Consider the following 8005-nt stretch of genomic DNA (forward strand, 5'->3'; position numbering starts at 1 on the left):
ACCACCCTAATTTCTCATGGAAGCAAAGCCAACCAATGAATCAAGGATTTCCTTCACAGAATCATGGCCATTCAACTCCACCAGTGCAACATCCTGTATCTTCGTCACAATCATCGCTGGAGGAAACAATGAAGGCATTCATACAATCGAATAGCCAGGCCATACAAGAGCTCAAAAACTCTACCATGGCAAACACCCAAGCAATAGATGAAGTCAAGAATGCCACCATGGTTAACACCCAAGCAATTGCGAAGATGGAGAGTCAGATTGGACAGATAGCCAATCACTTGGGTGAGAGAGAAAAAGGGAAATTGCCCAGTCAGCCCGTGCCCAACCCAAAAGGTCAATATATGGTTGGGAATTCCTCAAATCCTGCACACGGACAAGAACATGTGCAAGCAATTGTCACTCTGAGGTCAGGAAGACAAGTGGACAATCAGGTGGTTGAGAAAGAAGAAGACCCTGCGGGGCAAGAAAAGGAAAAGAGTGGCAACAAAGAGAAGAGAGATGCCGAGCCATCTACAGCCACGCCCATTATTGAGGACCCTCCTAGGTCATTTATGCCGAAAGCACCTTACCCTGAAAGGTTGCAAGCCCCCAAGAAAGGAGGGAAGATTGAGGACATTCTAGAAGTGTTCAAGCGGGTCCAAATCAATATTCCATTTTTGGACGCCATCCAACAAGTGCCTTCTTATGTGAAGTTCTTGAAGGATTTGATCACAGTTAAGAGAAGAACAAATGTCCCAAAGAAAGCATTTCTGACCTAGCAAGTTAGCTCCATCCTTCAGTGCAAGTTGCCCATTAAGAATAAGGACCCTGGGTGTCCTACCATCTCTTGCACGATAGGAGTCAGTCGAATTGAGAAGGCTCTTTTAGATCTTGGGGCGAGCGTGAATCTCCTACCCTATTCAGTTTACCTACAATTAGGGTTAGGAGAACTGAAGCCCGCGTCCATGACACTTCAATTGGCTGATAGGTCAGTTAAGATACCACGGGGAATCATTGAGGATGTTTTGATCAAGGTGGATAAGTTTTACTTCCCCGTGGACTTCATTGTGCTAGACACAGAGCCGGTCAAGAATGTTGGCATTCAAATACCGGTGATTCTAGGGCGACCATTCTTAGCTACGGCTAACGCCCTGATTAATTGTAGGACAAGGGTGATGAAGATTTCCTTCGGAAATATGACAGTGGAGCTGAATATCTTTGATATCAGCAAACAACCATTGGAGTATGATGAAGTGAGAAATGTATGCTTGATAGAGGAGATTATGGAAGAGACAGTGAATGAATCAAGCATAGAAGACCCCTTGGAGGCATGCTTTTCTCCGTTCGGAGAGGATTTGGATTTGGACAAGTTGCTTGAGCAAGCAGATGCAATTTTAGAGACTGCTCCTCTGGTGAGCAGTGAGACGGAGGAGACAACAACACTTGATCCCCCAAAGAAGGAACTTAAGCCTCTACCGGACAACCTTAAGTATAAGTTCCTAGGTCCAGCAGATTCTTTGCCTGTGATTATAGCTTCGGATTTGGTTGATGCTCAAGAGGAAAAATTGCTAGAGGTGTTAAGACAGCACAAGGAAGCTATCGGTTGGACCATTGAGGATATCAAGGGGATCAGTCCCTCGGTGGTGATGCACAAGATACATTTAGAGGAGAATGCCAAGCCATCGAGGGAGCCACAGAGAAGGTTAACCCAACTATGCAAGAGGTTGTGAGGGCTGAAGTGATTAAGTTGTTGGATGCAGGGATCATTTATCCAATCTCGGATAGCAAGTGGGTAAGCCCAATTCATGTTGTGCCAAAGCGGGCTGGATTGACGGTAGTAAAGAATAAGGATGATGAGTTGGTCCCAACTCGTATTCAGTCCGGATGGAGAGTTTGCATAGACTACCGCAAGCTAAATGCCGCCACAAGGAAGGATCATTTTCCACTCCCATTCATTGATCAGATGGTGGAACGTTTGGCTGGGCACGCATACTATTGCTTCTTGGATGGTTATTCTGGATATAACCAGGTCCCTGTGGACCCCGAAGATCAAGAGAAGACGATATTTACCTGTCCTTTTGGGACTTTCGCCTACCGTCACATGCCCTTTGGGTTATGCAACACACCCGCTACTTTTCAACGGTGCATGATTAGTATTTTTTCTGACATGGTAGAGTGTTTCTTAGAGATTTTCATGGACGATTTCTCTGTCTTTGGTTCATCCTTTGATGAGTGTTTGCACCGCCTGACTTTGGTATTAGTACGGTGCAAGGAGAAGAACTTGGTGCTCAATTGGGAGAAGTGCCATTTTATGGTCAAGCAAGTTATTGTATTAGGGCACGTCATATCTCAGAGGGGGATTGAGGTTGATAAAGCGAAGGTGGATTTGATTTCCAACCTTCCACCCCCACGTACAGTGAAGGTGGTTCGCTCTTTTCTGGGCCATGCAGGATTCTACAGGCGGTTTATCCAAGACTTTAGCAAGATTGCCAGGCCTTTGTGCAAGTTGTTGGTGAAGGATGCCCCATTTGTATTCGATGAGGATTGCAAGAGAGCATTTGGGGACCTTAAGAGCATTCTGACGTCCACACCCATTATTCAGCCACCCAATTGGGGTGTACCTTTTGAGATCATGTGTGACGCATCGGATTATGCCGTTGGAGCTGTTTTGGGGCAGCGTATTGATAGACTCCCCCATGTCATTTACTATGCGAGCAAGACTCTAAACGATGCACAACTCAACTACTCCACCACGGAGAAGGAGTTGTTGGCAGTCGTTTTTGCGCTAGACAAGTTCAGATCCTATTTGCTAGGATCTAAAGTCATCATCTTTTCGGATCACGCAGCATTGAAGTATCTTTTTTCCAAAAAAGACGCTAAATCTCGTCTGATCCGATGGATTTTGCTACTTCAGGAGTTCGACATAGAAATTCGGGACAAGAAGGGTTTCGAAAATGTGGTGGCGGATCATTTGTCTAGATTGACTGTGGATTACACTGAGGACGCCAGCCCCAATTCGGAGACTTTCCCTGATGAGCAATTGATGCACATTGCTCATGAGCCCGCACCATGGTTTGCTGACATAGTGAACTATCTCGTCACCGGCCAACTGCCTCAGCAGTGGGGGCGACAAGATAGGTCCAAATTTTTGTCCGTGGAGAAACATTTTTTCTGGGACGATCCTTACCTGTTCAAGTATTGTCCCGATCAGATCATTAGGAGGTGTATACCTGAGCATGACCAATCCAATGTCATCTCCTTTTGTCATGATCATGCTTGTGGAGGCCATTTCAGTGCTAAGAAGCCCGCTGCCAAGATTTTGCAGTGTGGATTCTATTGGCCTACCCTTTTCAGAGACGCCCACGCTTATTGTATATTTTGTGGGCGTTGTCAGAAGCTAGGGAGTATCTCTAGAAGGAATATGATGCCCCTCAGTCCCATTTTGATTGTTGAGATTTTTGATGTATGGGGCATCGATTTCATGGGACCTTTCCCAAACTCCTTTGGCTATCTGTACATCTTGGTTGCTGTGAACTATGTGTCCAAATGGGTGGAGGCGGTTGCATGCAAGACCAATGACCACAGAGTTGTGGTCCAGTTTTTAAGAGACACTATCTTTGCTCGTTTTGGTACGCCTCGAGCAATTATAAGTGATGGAGGTAAGCATTTTTGCAATCAGATTTTTTAGCAATTGATGAAGAAGTATTTCATCGCACATAAGGTTGCCACCCCGTATCACCCACAGACGAGTGGACAGGTTGAAGTTTCCAATCGCGAGATCAAGCATATTTTGGAAAAGACAGTAAACCCCAATCGAAAAGATTGGTCTATGCGATTGAGTGACGCACTGTGGGCATATAGGACAGCTTTCAAGACCCCGATTGGGATGTCACCCTATCGGCTTGTGTATAGGAAGGCATGTCATCTTCCCGTGGAGTTGGAGCATAGAGCATATTGGGCCATCAAGCAACTGAACTTCAATCTTTTGAAGGCTGGCTCACAAAGGAAGCTCCAACTCAATGAATTAGAGGAGCTGAGGAATGATGCTTATGATTCTGTTCGGTTTTACAAGGCACAGATGAAGAAGGCTCATGACCAGAGCATTTTGAGACGATCTTTTGAGCCTGGTGAGAAAGTCCTTCTTTACAATTCACGGCTACATCTTTTCCCAGGAAAGTTGAAATCTCGGTGGACAGGCCCATTTATCATTCGGACAGTTTTTCCTCATGGGGCCATCGAGATTGAGGATCCTCAGAATGGTAACACCTTCAAGGTAAATGGACAGAGATTAAAACCATTCTTAGAGTTGAGGAGTAAGGAGATTGAGACGACATTGTTGGAGGATCCGAGTTATTCTGAGTGATTGTCGTCTTTTGTGGAGAGTCTGGCTGAAGACTTAGAACTTAGCGCTTGTGGGAGGCAACCCTCATTCTCTCCCTTACCATTTTATCTTGTTTGTTTGTTTCTGTTGTGTTTTTCAGGGCAAGTGTCTGCCATTCAAGTTTGGGGGAGCATTCTCCTACGTTACACCCAACTTGCGCCGCGCACCTGGTATTGTATCTCTGGACCCATTGGGGACAATGTGTCATTTTAGTTTGGGGGTGGGGTAGACATTTCTCTGTCTTTTTCCTTGATTATTCGTGTTGTTTTGTTAAAATATATATATATATATATATATATAAAATAAAAAAAATAGAAAATAAAAAAAATTTGCTATGTTATTGATTAAGCAAGGATAACACCTATTCTGTGGTTTGCATGTCATTGTTCTGTTTAGCATTTTGAACACAGCATGTCAGTAGGAATCTGAGTCTTTTGACTCATTGTTGGATTAGAGAGATTTCACATGTTCGAGTTTATCACCACGAGCACACTAGCACAGAATCGGTGAGGTATAAAATTTGACTTGATTAGGGTATATTTTGAGATAGGTAGGATGAAGTGTGATTAAACCTTGGCTTGAAAAAAAAAAAAAAAAAAAATTAAATCAGTTTGAGCTTCTCATTGAGTAACCGGACCTCATGCCTCACAAAGCATTGAGTGTTCGCGTAAAAAGATGAGAAACCTAACTTGGTTGGTTGTATGGCTAGTTTGGCTTCGTAGCCTAGTTGACTTGAGTAATTAAGCCCTTAGGGATGTTTCTACATCCAGTGCCCTAAAACCATTTGGTTTGGGAGTCTCTGGCCCAACACTCGTTATCGTTACATGGGTCAATTAGAAAGCTTAAGGAAGCTAAGCATTGCACAGCCTATACAAAAAAAAAAAAAAAAAAAAAAAAATTAAGCCTTGGTTGTTTCATCTGAGCAAATTCCTATCACATCTAAAGTACACCCAAGTTTGAGAATAAATTGAAGCCTCTGGATTTTATGTTAGTCTCACATTGCACTTATTGGAACATGTGTTGTCTCAAATTTCAATCTTTGAGTTGAATGATTTGTGCTTATCTTGATGATGTGATTGTGATGTTCATTATGATAAACCTACTCATGATGTTAAAAACCATGTGTTTGTGTGGAAGTCCTTGTTTATGAAATAACATAGTGCATAAATGTTTGTGGGTATCATTCCTGTTAAACCCTCACGAGACTTCACTCGTCCTCTAGGGATGCCTAGGGGTTTAAAAGGCTTGTTGCATGCGCTAAATGCAATCGTATATCCCGCGAAAGATGGATTTATCTTTTGTTTTCTGTTTTTCCATTCTTGTTTTTAGTTTTGTATTGCTAAGGGACTAGCAATATGTAAGTTTGGGGGTGTGATAAGTGCTAAAATATTTATATTTTCAGCCCTTAACTTGGATGTTTTAATCCTTTGGTTTTGGTTAATTAGGTCATTTTACTGCCTTTTTGTATTTTCTTTGTTTTATAGGCTTTTGGAAGAAAAGAAAGCGTTTCTGAAAAAATTACAAGCTTAAAGGGGCAAATTGGGAAGACCTAGAGGATATCCGATTGAGGTGATTCAAGCTGCATTGGAAAGCTAACTCAAACTAATACAATTCATTGTGAAATATAATTTTCTCAATTCGGAGCGCCACAAGGCCAAAATCACGCCGCAAGATAGGACCGCAATTCTGGGTGAATCCTATTCCGATTTGGGCTTTGGTTTTCTTTATCCTAATTGGGCTTGGACTTAAATCTCCGAAATTCCTAGGATTACTAGGGCTTCTAGGGCTCTCCTAAGCCATATAAATAGACCTCTAAGCCTCACAATTGGGAGAGGCCGTTTTAAGCTGAATTACGACGTATTGCCGTGGGGAAGCTTTTGCTTTGTTTTCCATTGTAAGTTTTATTCTTTCGATGATGACAATTCAATTTTTGGTTGTTATTGTTATCATGAGAGGCTAAATCTTTCAACTAAGGTTGAAGATGAAGCTTCGTCATTGAAAAACTCATGTATTCTCGTATTTTGTTTATACAATTTTGACTTCGAATAAGAATGTTGTAGATTTTCATTCAATTGGTTGATTTATATCTTTTTATTGAATGTGATGAACTGTCATTGTTGAAGTTGGATATTTAATGTGTTTCATCCTTCGGATACATCAATTCATTCGATCGAAATCGGATATCCGTTGTGATTCGTTAACCAAATGGATACATAGGATGATTTAATTTCAAATCGGATAATTGTTGTGATTTGTAAAATGGGTGGATTCATTGAATGATTTAAACTTGATATTTGTAAAACATCGAACAACAGTTTGAGCACAGTAGTTTGTCGATTGTATGAACAAATACGAGAATATAGAGTTAAGATTTAGCGAAGTGGATTCTGAAACCTTAGTGTTCTTTACCATTTTATTTAATCATTTTCTTTAGTTTATGTTTTGTTTTAGCACGACAAAAATCATGAAATTCGGAACTAGGTTAAAATAGGATTAGTTTAGATAAGAATTAGTTTTCACAACACAATTCCCTGTGGATCGACCTCGCACTTGCACACACGCTATATTGCACACGACTCATGCGTTTGTGAGTACAATTAAATTTGTACATCAAGGAGCAGTGACAAGGACTTGGCATGTATAGCAATATTGGCTCGGGGCATCTGGACTCGAAGGAATAATATTATTCACGGTGGAAATTTTACTCACCTGAACACCCTAGAACGAGAAACGGAGGAGTTGGTATGTCAATTTTGGAAGCAAAATGAAAATCACTCGGCAGAAGATACTCTTACTACATCTGTTCCAGAGCGGTTGAAGTGGAAGGGACCGGGGATTGGTGGGCTAAAAGTTAACTGGGACGTGGCTCTAAATTTGGAAAGACAACGAATGGGGATAGGGGTGGTTATAAGGGAAAAAACAGGACGGGTGTATGCGGCGCTTAGTCGTTCTATGGAGGCATGTCCGACGCCGGTCATAGCTGAAGCAATGGGAGCATTACAAGCGATAGAATTTTGTCGGGACGTGGGAGTTACAGATCTAATTTTGGAGGGAGATTCTCTCCAAGTGGTCCAAGCGATAAATTCTACGAATGAACAATGGCTCAGGTTCGGGCAGATTATTGAAGACATTAAAGTAGTGTTGTTGCAATATCAAAATTGGAGGGTCGTTCATGTGAAAAGGGAAGCAAATTTTGCGGCCCATGGTCTAGCGAAGGTAGCGGCGCAAGAACATACGGAGAAAGTTTGGAGGGAAGAGATTCCTTCATGTATTTCTGATGTAGTTCTTTTAGAGCAAATTGCTCTTGCTGTTTAGAGTTTATACTCTAGATTTTATGAAATGAAATGCAAGAAGTTTTCAAAAAAAAAAATAAATAAATACTGAATTATGTGAGTATGTGAAGAATGAGTACAAAAGTGCATAAATTGTACGCACAAGTTTATGGATTCCAAGTAAAGTGTTTGACTTTTTGTTTCTTTCGAAGCATTGAAATTTATTAATTTCTTTTCTAAAATGAAGATTTTTGTAAAACAAATTTATTGATTTGAAGTAATAATTTTATTGGCAGTGTTAGAATATGAACTAAATAAATAAATCAATAATTTTTTTTTTTTTTTTTTTTTTCAAGTTAAGGAC

General features: G+C 41.3%; 1 pseudogene; it reads left to right on the forward strand.

The window, feature by feature from the left end:
- The first annotated feature begins 302 nt into the window (after window positions 1-302).
- LOC132169306 (uncharacterized) lies at window positions 303-7684 on the forward strand (annotated as a pseudogene).
- Window positions 7685-8005: the final 321 nt, after the last annotated feature.

Source organism: Corylus avellana, chromosome ca2 (genome assembly GCF_901000735.1).
Source record: "Corylus avellana chromosome ca2, CavTom2PMs-1.0".
Classification (NCBI taxonomy): domain Eukaryota; kingdom Viridiplantae; phylum Streptophyta; class Magnoliopsida; order Fagales; family Betulaceae; genus Corylus; species Corylus avellana.